The 13,201-nt window shown below is 42.2% G+C and overlaps 1 long non-coding RNA gene across 1 annotated transcript; it reads left to right on the top strand.

Moving 5' to 3' along the window:
• The first annotated feature begins 1,791 nt into the window (after positions 1-1,791).
• On the top strand, positions 1,792-10,889 carry LOC139158864 (uncharacterized). The gene is made up of 3 exons (XR_011557752.1): positions 1,792-1,972; positions 4,994-5,212; positions 10,715-10,889. It is a non-coding gene; the product is annotated as an uncharacterized lncRNA (long non-coding RNA).
• The last annotated feature ends 2,312 nt before the right edge of the window (positions 10,890-13,201 follow it).

The raw sequence follows: 13,201 nt of genomic DNA, 5'->3' as shown, positions 1-13,201 counted from the left end.
AACATCATCTTTCGGCTGTGGCGAGGAGGGCGTTTGCCCAGGTTCGCCTGGTGCACCAGTTGCGGCCCTATTTGGACAGGGAGTCATTGCTCACAGTCACTCATGCCCTTATCACCTCGAGGTTCGATTACTGCAATGCTCTCTACATGGGGCTACCTCTGAAAAGTGTTCGGAAACTTCAGATCGTGCAGAAAGCAGCCGCGAGAGCCATCGTGGGGCTTCCCAGATTCGCCCACGTTTCTACAACACTCCGTGGCCTGCATTGGCTGCCGATCAGTTTCCGGTCACAATTCAAAGTGTTGGTCATGACCTTTAAAGCCCTACATGGCATTGGACCAGAATACCTCCGGAACCGCCTACTACCACACGAATCCCAGCGGCCGATAAGGTCCCACAGAGTTGGCCTTCTCCGGGTCCCGTCGACTAAACAATGTCGTCTGGCGGGCCCCAGGGGAAGAGCCTTCTCTGTGGCGGCCCCGGCCCTCTGGAATAAACTCCCCCCGGAGATTAGAACTGCTCCCACCCTCCTTGTCTTCCGTAAACTACTTAAGACCCATCTATACCGCCAGGCATGGGGGAATTGAGACACCTTTCCCCCAGGCTTATTATAATTTATGTTTGGTATGTATGTGCTGTTTGGTTTTTTAAATTGATAGGGTTTTTAGTTTTTTTCTTAATATTAGATTTGTGCCTGTACAATATTGTTTTATCGCTTGTTGTGAGCCGCCCCGAGTCTTCGGAGAGGGGCGGCATACAAATCTAATAAATTATTATTATTATTATTATTATTATTATTATTATTATTATTATTATTATTGAAGTCCCAGATGGTTTTACATTCTGTTTTTTGTCACTGTTGTTAGCCGCCCCGAGTCCATGGAGAGGGGCGGCATACAAATCCAATAAATAAATAAAATAAAATAAATAAAAATGTGAGGCAGTAGGAAAAGAGACCAGAAAAGCTTCAGGAGTTAAATTATCTTGTTGATGACCTAATCATAATTTGACTAGAACGTGCTGATAGATAATCCTGGTGAGATGATTACTATTAAATCATAAAAACTCATCAAGCAATGCAAGCAGATTGAAAGTGTAATCTAACAGCAGCAGGGGTGGGATCTGGATCCTTTTGCTGCCAATTCGCTCAGGGTTGTACCGTACGCGTGCGCCCTCAGCAATTTAAAAAAATAGCTACTGCGCATGTGCAGAAACAAAATCCAAGACGGCGGCGCCCAAGGAGACACCAACAGAACTTCTTCTGTGATATCATCACTAAGTTAAAGAACCAATTAGAATCGGTAGGAACCCACCTCTGAACAGCAGCGGTATCCAACCCTGGCAACTTTAAAACCTGTAGACTTCAACTCCCAGAATTCCACCAACAAATAGCTCTTGAAGTTGCCAAGGTTGGACAACCCCTTCCTTAGAGCAAGAGAATAAGACTAAATGCATGTGTTTTAAAAGAAAACCGGAAACCATCTCTTTATATCTTTGTTTTTTTCCCTTTCCTTTCATTTCTGTTATCACTTTCCCCTTTTCTTTTTCTTTAAATGTGAATTGTTTTACTTTGTAAAAAAAAATTCTTTAGTGAAACATAATTTGGGGGGGGGGGAACCCCAATGCCTTCAAATGTATTACTTAAGCGCATACATGTACTTGCAAATTAAATCTCAATTTGTATTTGGACTCTGTGTTTCCAGAGAATCAACCCTGGAGGGCAGAGTAAGGAGAAGGAGAAATAGTGAAACTTTACATAGGTAATAACGCCTGTTTTCTAATTTTCAGCAATGTGCTTGCAATGAGGGGTTCATCCTAACAAGTGATGGGCGCTCTTGCAAAGACATCAATGAGTGCAAAGAGTTGGCAGTTGCTAAATGTAGCCAGACCTGTGTCAATACAGAAGGCGGTTACTCCTGCACATGCCACCCTGGATATCAACTGGAGCCCGATAACCACACATGTAAAGTAATAGGTAGGTTTCCTCCTGTCCACTGATTGGCTTTCCATTGATTCTCTTTAGGATTCAAAGTTAGGGTTTAATGCGTAAATTTTTTTGTGAAGTCAAATATGTAACATAGAAAACTTTGCCTTCTGGGTAAGAAGCCTTGAAATAAGTCCCTCTGGCTTCACCCTATTAAGCTGGAGGGGATGTATTGAGAGATATGAAAGCTGTTACATGGATAAATGTAGATGCTGTCAAAGTCCCTGATGAAGACAATGTCTTCAAAGGGGCTAAGAGCAACTCAGCCGTGTGGGATCACTCACAAACGCGAATCCTAGAAAGAAGACTTGGACACATTCTCTCTCTGGGTGAAGTGACACAGTATAGAGTTGTGTATTCCTTTTTATTTGGGAGCATAAGGAAATGGGGATAATTACACGTACATGTCAAGTGATACACAAACATCCAATAACATGACTTCAAACATGACATATTTTTGAGTTCTTCCTTTCCCCCAGATATCATTTCCTAGAAACACTTCCTCAGAGCAAATGTTTCTCACACCTAATTTCTCTGAAGCCTTCAGCCTTATCACAATCAATCTTCTTAATCACCCTCTCGTCCTGTGTTTGCTTCAGGCAATGTAAATCTCCCCCTTTGATCATATAAAGTCCTGTCTGGAGTGATGTAAACTTGTTTATCAGTGAGATGTTTATTGAGCCCTTTTGTTTCCCTGTTGTAATTCACCAGTGATACAGACTAAGCAGTTAGTGCCGTCCTATCCTGGCTTATAATAGAATCAGGGTAGCAGAGCATTTTTATGCTAGAGGTCCAGATATATATAATTATGATATAATCCTATTCTAACATTTTTATGCTATACTGCAACAGATAAAGAGACCCAAGCACCATGCAATGGAGTGACTTCCTGTTTCTTACCCCAGTTCCTACCCATCTAGCAGTTTGAGAGCATGCCAGTGCAAATAGATAAATAGGTACCACTTTGGTGGAAAGGTAACAAGCATTCTGTGCACCACAGCCTATAGTCCAGTGATGGCGAACTTTTTTTTCCTTAGGTGAGAAAAGAGAGCATGCACGCACACTATCGTGCATGCATGAGTGCCCACATCTATAATTCAATGCCTGTGGAGGGCAAAAACTGCTTCCCCTGCTCCCCAGAGGCCCTCTGGAGGCCAGAAATAGCCCATTTCCCAACTTCTGGTGGGCCCAGTAGGCTCATGTTTTGCCCTCCACAGGCTCCAAAGGCTTCCCTGGAGCCAGGGGAGCATAAAAATGCCCTCTCCCATCTGCCTGGAGGCTCTCTGGAAGCCAAAAATGCCCTTCCAGAGCCTCCGTGCAAGCCAAAAATCAGCTGGCTGGCACGCACATGCACGTTGGAGCTGAGCTAAGGCAATGGCTTGCATGCCAACAGATATGGCTCCACCTGTTACCTGTGGCACCCGTTCCATAGGTTTACCATCACTACTATAGTCATTCTGGCAATGTGACCATGGAAATGTCTTCAGACAACACTGACTCCCTTGGGTAAGAAATGGAGATGAGCACCACCCCCTAGAGTCTTAACACAACTTGAAAGGGGGAACCTTTAGCTTTAACTTTAGGGGGGCAAAGACTCCTAACCTCCTAGATCAGTGTTTCCCAAACAGTTCCTTTTCTTTGGGAAGATACCAAATTCAGTCAGGTCTAAAGAACATCTTATTTATATTGTTACAATGAATCCACCCCCCCCCCCCCAAGTTTCATTGTATTGTTTCCCTTGTTCATTTGTGTTCATTTGGGTACTTGGATTTTTAAGGGAGTGTATACATTAGGATTACACAAAAGAGTGGTGTGATGGCGAAAGGGTTAAGAAACCCTGCTCTCTATGGTGAGCTCATCCAACTAAAGGCTGCCTTTCCTGCTAAGATTGCAGATACTATGGTAGTTCAGGGGGGAAAATCTGACAAGAGTTAAAACAATACATTCATAATGAAATATACATACTTTGAGTAATACTTTGAGTTGTTTAGTGTTTTGATTCTGCAATGGTCCAATTTGAATTTCACACATTAACATATGTGCAAAACATTTTGAATTTGAAATGTTCAAAAAACAGGCATTGATTCTAAGGTAAGAACAAAAATTTCATACTGTTGCCTGGGAAAATATAGAAATTTGGATCATGTCACCATTTTTAATCCTAGGCCCACAAATGATCTAATTTGCAGGAACATCAGCAAAAAGCAATAATTTTTCTGTAACTCAGATCTCAAAGCAATGGGAATTAGCAGCCATTCTTTAGCCAATATCCTGTTGGTCCTGTAGCAGAGGTCTTGTGGATTTCAACTCCTCGAATTCTCCAGCCAGCATAGAGAATTCTGGGAAATGAAGTCCACAAGTCTTAAAATTGCCAAGTGTGGGAACCCCTGCAATCCTTCTCTGCACCTTTAGCAGTTTAGGGCTGAGTAACAAATAGCATTCAGCATGAAATGACTTGGGTGGTCTTATGGAGAAAACCTGAGAGACACATAATTAAATTTGAATAGTTCCGTAGAGCAAAATAGTATCTAAAACAGAAGACAAGCCTGAATTTAAGAGAGGTTTTCCATAAAATAAAAAGTCGACCAAAAAAACCCAAAAATCATGGGAGTTGCCTAGTTTCCCCATGTTTTTATTTTAGGATTGCCAGCATTTATTCTAGACATCCACCATTTTTCAAGAATGAAGTTGGAGCTCTTCCAGACCATTACTTGGTTAACAGCCTCTGTTCTTATCAGTAAAAAATAAGGCAATCCACGCCATCTGGCAGTGAAATACTGTATTTTGGAGTTTTTCTCAAATGATTTTAGAATCTTTCAGTTTTGTGTATATATTTGTTGTGACTAAATTTGAGTGCAGTGCTAAATAATAGGGGGGGAAGCAAAGTGGAAGAATGAACATTACTCATTAAAAGGTGACTTGTTAAAGTATTTCTCACCTCTTCTCCCTTAATTTAAATAGTTGAGTGATTGCAATTTATATTAAAATTAACTAGTTTTGTCTTTGCCATAGGTTCCGAGCCATTACTGCTAGTTGCAGTTCAGTTTGACTTACTTGTATTTGGAATAAGGACCATGAAAGAGGATGTTGTCATGAGAGTCGATCATGACTTCATTATCTTTTCCATTGACTACGATTTCGTATCCGAGACTGTCTTTGGGATGAATCTCAATGCAGACAGTATTAATTGGATTGATATGCAAACCAAGGAAAAAGGAATTCTAATAAAAGGTGGGTCTTAATATATTTTCAGTTGTTTAGACAGTTTTTAATAAGTTAGTGGCTTAGGACAAAACTAATCGTAACTTTGGCAAGTCAAATAAACTATTGGTAGAACTCCTATTTGACTGTTGAAGCTGACTCACACTCTCACATGCTTAGAGAGCTTCACAGGTTCACCCGAGACAAGGTGAAAGTCAAATCCACTTACACTTAAAAAGAAAAAAAGATAAGGAAAAATTGAGTGCTCATATTTCTAAACTGATAATTTTAACAAAAGAACTTTAAGAAACAGAAATACCAGGTGGATTCACACACCTAATCCTGCCTGCAAGTTTTAGATGACAGACTGAAGGAAAGATTTCATCAAGTTCCTCCAGGAAGAAAACATACAAGTTGACAAAGTCCCATATGACAGATGATGTTATCCTACTAAAGTCCCTCATGAATGGCATAGGAATGATATGTGTCACTTGGGACAATTGCTCAGAAAGCCAACAATCCCTTGCTGATGATGGCTGAAATCTGCAGCTTATTTATTTATTTTTAACCTGGTGCACTTATGTACGCCACTTACTGACCTCTTAGGAATCTGGAGAGGTCAATCGTGGATAATCTAAGGGAGAAATGTTGGGGGTTAGGGGTTGACACTACTGAGTCAAGTAATGGGTTTGAGCTTCTATGAGCTTCTAGTCTATAAATGTAAAGATTCTTCCAGTGTACAATAAGAGAGAGACAGTAACAGCAGAACTGACCCCTAAAAAAGCATCCTTTTGTGAGTATTGGTCAACTATGAGTATTTTTGAGGATTGTCTAGGACAGTGATGGCGAACCTATGACACGCGTGTCAGCACTGACACGCGGAGCCATTTTAGGTGACACGCCGGAGAAACAGGGAGCTTAGAGTGGTGAAGATGCAAATCTCCCCGCTTTCCAATTTCCCACCGACTGCAAGTACAGCAACTGCAATTATTATTATTATTTTTCCTCTCCCCTTAATTTTGTTTTGCACCAATTTTTTAAAAAATTGCGCCGGTTGCAATTTTAATTTTACTCCCAGGGCTATTTACCCGGGGTCCTACTTTGCTTACACATTAAACTGCTCATCCCATATCGCTCCGCCAGGAAATCTACTCCAACCTCCCCTCCCCTCCTTCACTTCTTTCCCTCCACGAGCAGCGCATGGTGTCTCCTCACCTTGGGTCGATCGCATCGGGGAGGGCTGAATAATTTAATTGCCGTTTCTCTTATAGCTGTTACAGGTAAACCCTTACCGGGTTATTCATTTGTAATTAAAAATAATCATGCCGGGCTCGCAAAAAAGAGTGGGAAAAAAAAAACCCTGCGTGGACGTCTTTGGCGGCTCATAACTAGATTTTCACAACCCCCCCCCCCCCCTTGATAAGCTTTTTCTTGAGTCTGAACAGTTTGGGGGGTTCACCAAAGAGAAAAGAGGGAGAGAGGGAGAGAGGAAGGAAGGGTTAAATATAAAGGGAGAGAGGGAGGGGAAGAGGGGAAGGATGAGGGGTTATTATTAATCTGTAATTTAAAAAAAATCATGCCGGGCTCGCAAAAAAGAGTCTGAAAAAAAAAACCTGCGTAGACGTCGCGCCATTTGCACCCCCCACCGCGGAGGGAAAGCATTTGGCATCGGCACCGCCAACCCCCCCCCTCCACCAGCAGCAAAAGCCTGAACGACGGAGCCGAAAGGCAAACGGTGCACCTCCCCAGAAGCAGCAACAGCCTAAGTGGCGGGGCGCTCCGTCGTTCAGGCTTTTGCTGCTGGTGGAGGGGAAGGCGCCAAAGGCAAACGGCGCGCCCCGCCGCTTAGGCTTTTGCTGCTTCTGGTGCCTTTCGGCTCCGTCGTTCAGGCTTTTGCTGCTGGTGGAGGGGAAGGCGCCAAAGGTAAACGGCGTGCCCCGCCACTTAGGCTTTTGCTGCTTCTGGGGGGGGGTTGCACCGTTTGCCTTTGGCGCCTTCCCCTCCACCAGCAGCAAAAGCCTGAACGACGGAGTCGAAAGGCAAACGGTGCACCCCTCCAGAAGCAGCAAAAGCCTAAGCGGCGGGGCGCTCCGTCGTTCAGGCTTTTGCTGCTGGTGGTGGGGAAGGCGCCAAAGGCAAACGGCGCGCCCCGCTGCTTAGGCTTTTGCTGCTTCTGGAGGGATGCACCGTTTGCCTTTGGCGCCTTCCCCTCCACCAGCAGCAAAAGCCTGAACGACGGAGCCGAAAGGCTTTTGCTGCTGGTGGAGGGGGGGTTGGCGGTGCCGAAAGGCAAATGCTTTCCCTCCGCGGTTGGGGGTGCAGGGCAGGCGCAGTCAGCCCCAGGAGACAGAGGGAATGAGAGAAAGGAAAGAGAGAAAGGGGGGAGAGAAGGAAAGAATGAGAGATAGAAAGGATAGAGAGAAAGGGAATGAGAGAAAGGAAAGAGAGAGAAAGGGAGGGAGAGAAGGAAAGAGATAGAAAGGATAGAGAGAATGAGGGAATGAGAGAAAGGAAAGAGAGAAAGGGAGGGAGAGAAGGAAAGAGTGAGAGATAGAAAGGATAGAGAGAAAGGGAATGAGAGAAAGGAAAGAGAGAGAAAGGGAGGGAGAGAAGGAAAGAGAGATAGAAAGGATAGAGAGAAAGAGGGAATGAGGGAAAGGAAAGAGAGAGAAAGGGAGGGAGAGAAGGAAAGAGTGAGAGATAGAAAGGAGAGAGAGAAAGAGGGAATGAGAGAAAAGAAAGAGAGAAAGGGAGGGAGAGAAGGAAAGAGTGAGAGATAGAAAGGATAGAGAGAAAGGGAATGAGAGAAAGGGAAGAGAGATGAGAGAGGAAGGAGGAGAGAGAAAGAGAGAGAGGAGGGGTAGCGAATTATGGATGTCAGAACTCACGCATGCGTAGTAGCGTGCGCCCACACTTTTTAAAAAATTTTAAAAGAACAAGAGAAAGCATGAGAGAGAAAGAACAAGAGAGAGAGAGAAAGAAAATAAGAGAACAAGAGAGAGAGAGAAGGAAAGCAAGAGAGAAAAAAGATAGCAAGAGAAAGCAAGACAGATATGGAGAGGAAAGGAGAGCGACAGAAATGAGAACAAAAAGGGGAGAAAAAAGGAGAAATGAGAAAATGATTGAGGCAGAGAATGAGAGGAGAGAGAAACAAAAGAGAGAGAGAGGTGATTTTTGAAGCATATGGTAAAAAGCATCCAAATAATAAGAACCCACCCCCAGCCCACACCTGTTTTTGAAAAGAATTTAATGATAAAAAAAACCCAGCCCTCAACTGGTTTTGGAAATGGTTCGAGTGTATACACACACACACATAAGGGGGGGAAAGAGACAGGGATGGAAAAAGAGGAGAAGTGAGAGGGAGAAGGAATGAGGGGAAAAGGGAGGAAGAGAGAGAAATGAGAAACATGAGAGAAAAGGGGGAAAGACAGGAGAAATACCCAGAAATGAGACAGTGGTATAAATTTGAGGAGGGATGATTGATGATTGACTGTACAGTGGAACCCCGACATAAGAGCTGCTCTACTTAAGAGCAACTCGAGATAAGAGCTGGGAGGGGAGAGATATTTTTGTTCTACTTACAAGCCCAAATTCGAGATACAAGCGCCAAGGAGCTGTCTCCTGAAGCCAAACGCTAACTTCCGCGTTCGGCTTCAAGAGACAGCTGCGAAGCGGCGCGCGTGTTTTAAAAGGTTGCAGCCGGCCTGGGGGGCTCGGGGGGGTGCTTGCAGCTTTCTTTCTTGCTCTTTTTCTTTCTCTCTTTTACCTTCCCTTCCTCTATTTCTTCTTTTCTTTCTCCTTCCCACCTTCTTCCCTCCCTCCCTCCCTTCACTCATTCCTCTCTTACTCTCCCCTTTCATAAGTTTCCTTGCTTCCTTCCTCTGTTCCTGTCCCTTCCCCCTTTCTTTCTTTCTTTCTTTCTTTCTTTCTTTCTTTCTTTCTTTCTTTCTTTCTTGCTCTTTTTCTTTCTCTCTTTTACCTTCCCTTCCTCTATTTCTTCTTTTCTTTCTCCTTCCCACCTTCTTCCCTCCCTCCCTCCCTTCACTCATTCCTCTCTTACTCTCCCCTTTCATAAGTTTCCTTGCTTCCTTCCTCTGTTCCTGTCCCTTCCCTCTTTCCTTCCTTCCTTCCCACCCTCCGTCCATTCATTCACCCATTCCTCTCTTGATCGCTTAAAGCCGGTCCCTGGTGCAAAAAGGGTTGGGGACCTCTTTCCTACAGGATTGGGTGGCAGAGAAGTTGAACATATGTAAATTTAAAAGTTTAAGAAAGTTTACAAGTTAAATGAAAGAAACTTCATTATTCATTTATATGTACATGTACATTTCTTCATTAAAAACATGTCTTTCTGCATAATTTAGACTAACTTTGTGAGTTTTTTGAGGGCTGGAACCAATTAAAATTATTTACATTAATTCCTATGGGGAAAAGTCGTTCGAGATAAGAGCTGCTCGACTTAAGAGCCCAGGTCCGGAACGAATTAAACTCGTATCTCGAGGTACCACTGTATTTATAAGGGGATGTTACATGGGATTGTATATATGAGGGGGTTATTTATGTATGTATGTATGTATGTATGTATGTATTTATTTATTTATTTATTTATTTATTTATTAGATTTGTGTCATTTTGGTTGGTGGTGTGCCCCAGGATTTTGTAAATGTAAAAAATGTGCCGCGGCTCAAAAAAGGTTGAAAATCACTGATTTAAAGCATATGGTAAAAGCACTTAAATAATAACAGAGAAAGAAAACCCCCAACCCTCACCTGTTTTTATTAATAGTTATGTTTTTGAATTTGCTGGTTGTTTTAGTTTTAATAGTAATAGAGTTTGGTTTGGTTTTATTATTAATTTCTTTTAATAAAAAAGAAGGGATTTATTATTTATTTATATTTATATTTATTTTTTGTTTGTTTATCTGTCTATCTACCTACCTACCTACCTACCTATCTACCTATATATCTACCTACCTACCTATATATATATATATATATATATATATACTTCTATGCCGCCCAGTTTTTTTCTCAAGGTGACACACCACCCGAGTTATGCTCAGTTTTTTGGCGAATTTTGACACACCAAGCTCAAAAGGTTGCCCATCACTGGTCTAGGAAGATGGATTTCAAGCACAATTAACAGTGAACCATTTACCTGGAGCGGAGTCGTAACTGTTCAGCCTTAAACCAGAGATACTCTGCACAAAACCCTCTGAACAGGATGTCTTTTCTCTTATATGGCTATTTAAAAAACAATTTGTAATAAAGTTTTGCTTTGTAATTACTGACTTCATAGGAGATGTTGGCTGATATTTCCCATTCAAATGTTTGCAAATCTTAACAATAGATAGATAACAGGCTGATAGATAAAAGCAAAAAAAAAAATTACATTTGCTTATTTTGAAAGTTGGAATACAACACAATAATTTTTTTTATATATATATATTTTTTTTTGGCATTGAGATCCTAGCTTTTGTGATAGGCTGTAAACTTGCATATGTTCATTTCTGTCATTTCAAACATTGGATTGCAGGCATCAAATCTGACAGTATAGCAGTGGACTGGTTAGGAAGGAATCTTTACTGGACTGACGGTATCTCCGGACAGATCTTGGCTACATGGTTGAATACCACTTGGAAGGGAAATCCTGTCTATACAGTGGTTCTTGAGGATCTGGAGCAACCACGGTCATTAGTTCTCCACCCACTGGATAGGTAAGCCTTTTCTATTTTGCTTGGGCTTGTTGGAATGGTTCAAAAGAATTAGAAATAGATCTCAGAAACAAGATGGATAGATGAGTCCATCCACAATTATCTACTATTATTAAGTCGCTAATGTTGTCTTTTTAGAGAAGATATTTCAGTGGGGGGTGACTTGAAAACACTGTCTGAGATCATGTTGAAGTATGGTCAGGTCTGTCCACTTACGGTATACAATTGAATCGTAATTTATATATTTTTTATTAAATTTATATGCTGCCCATCTCACTTTACAAAGTGATCCTGGGCAATTAACAATGAAAGTGATAAATATTCAAATATTAACCACAGTAGATACACAATTTTAAAAACCAAAGGCAAGATTGTTCACAGCTTTTGATATTCTGATCATCAAATTTATTCGGCCTGCTGTGTAACAGTTGTTTATTTATTTATTTGTTTTGTCCAGTACACAATAACACACAATGAGGGTTAGAGAGGATATAATCAGGTAGAATGTATTAAAGGGGGAATAGAGGAGAAAATAAAGGAGTGAAATATAACTATGAGAGAATAGCAAGAAAAGATATAGGTATAGAAGAGAAGATATAGGAGATGCAGGAGAGACAATAGGACAAGGGACGGTAGGCACTCTGATGAACTTATGTACGCCCCTTACTGACCTCTTAGGAACTTGGTGAGGTTAGGCCGTGCCCCATAAAAGCACTGGATGAACATATGCTGGCAGTTCATTTAAGCAGCCTGGAGGAAGACACATCGGACAGCTTGGAGCGCCTCCTCCAGGAATTAGAGGTATGTATTCTAGCCTCTTCAGGGATCAATGCCTTGCCTTGCGAAGCTCAATGAAGCAATGAGCTATGCTGTGCAGGGCCACCCAATCAGACAGGTCCTAGTGGGGGATGCTGGCACAATGTGGTCTACTGGAGAAGGAAATGGCAGCCTTCTCCAGTATCCTTAATAAGAAAACCCCAAGAAAAGCATCAAAACAATGCCAGAAGACGAGCCCCTCAGATAGGAAGGAGTCCAATATGCTATGTGGGAAGAGCAGAGGGCAAGTACAGAAAGAGCAAACTGATACTAATAACAGCCTTTCCTTCCTTCCCCAGGAGCTGCAACAGAAGGAGGAAGAATCATCTCCAGGCACCTCCAGAGGTGAGTTGATAGGTGGCTGTGAAAAGCCTGCAGGGAATGTGGAACTCCAGGAGACTGCGCTACGTAGGGATGGGCAGGACCCAGAATGGGTGGAAACGCTATTCCGGCAGCAGCAATGGAGCGCGTAGTCTCGCTCCATTGCCGCCTGTCTTGCACGCCCCCCCACTTGGAAAAAAATAAAGTATAATCCCCAAAAGGGATAAATCTGAAAGAGGTTCATAAGAATACAAACATTTAATTCTTTGTGTTTTAACTCTGTAGTAGGAAGAAAAATAAAAAAGCAAGACCTCACAGATTTTGCTTAAAACAGAGTTAGAAGGAACCTTGAAGGTCATCTAGTCCAACCGCCTGCTCAAGCAGGAGACACTACACCATTTCTGACAAGTTTGTGTGTGTCTATGTGATCGGTGGTTTTTGAGGTAATGGCTTTTTGCAGCAATCACCTTTTATGTGACTCCATTGCTGCTTTCATATGTTCATCTGTGTATGATTTTGTGAGCTGTTGGTGGGTTTTTCTTCTAAATTCTAAGATGAAAAACTATACCTTTCCTGGTTGTTGCACTTTCTTCCTGAAAACACAGCACCGCCAGCACCATCTGCAGTACCATCAACATGAGCCGTACCAGCATCGCCATCGACATGAGCAGTACCAGAATTTCCCACATGCTGGAGTTTAAAGCAATATAAATGCTTCCGGGAAACGTATGATGGGCTGGAAATAAAAGACAAAAAACTAGGTTGCTTTTACTGTGAAAAATACAAATTCACATAGGAGAAGAGTGTTCATGTTTCACAAGAATGGAGATATTTTAGGATTATGGTAGCAGGGATAAATAAAGAGGCGCAGCCAACAGCTCTTAGGAAAAAATGTGGGACCGTTTAAAATCACAAGCAAATGTCATGTGCAGAGAGTTCATTAAACAATGGGAGCAGGGTGCTCTTCAGAGAGCAATGAGGAAGGCAAAAGGAAAACATGAACCTGCTACCAAAGCAATATTTTTTTACTGTTTATGATCTTGCCCAAAGAGGCAGACCATTTTCTGTTATTGAAGCACAAGTCAATTTGATAACTACAATTGGAGTAGATATGGGAATAGGAGATCTGCAGCGAGAATAGTGGATTTTACTGCAAGAGACATTATAGCTAC

Source organism: Erythrolamprus reginae, chromosome 2 (genome assembly GCF_031021105.1).
Source record: "Erythrolamprus reginae isolate rEryReg1 chromosome 2, rEryReg1.hap1, whole genome shotgun sequence".
In the NCBI taxonomy this organism is placed as follows: domain Eukaryota; kingdom Metazoa; phylum Chordata; class Lepidosauria; order Squamata; family Dipsadidae; genus Erythrolamprus; species Erythrolamprus reginae.
This window is presented reverse-complemented; position numbering and strand designations above follow the sequence as displayed.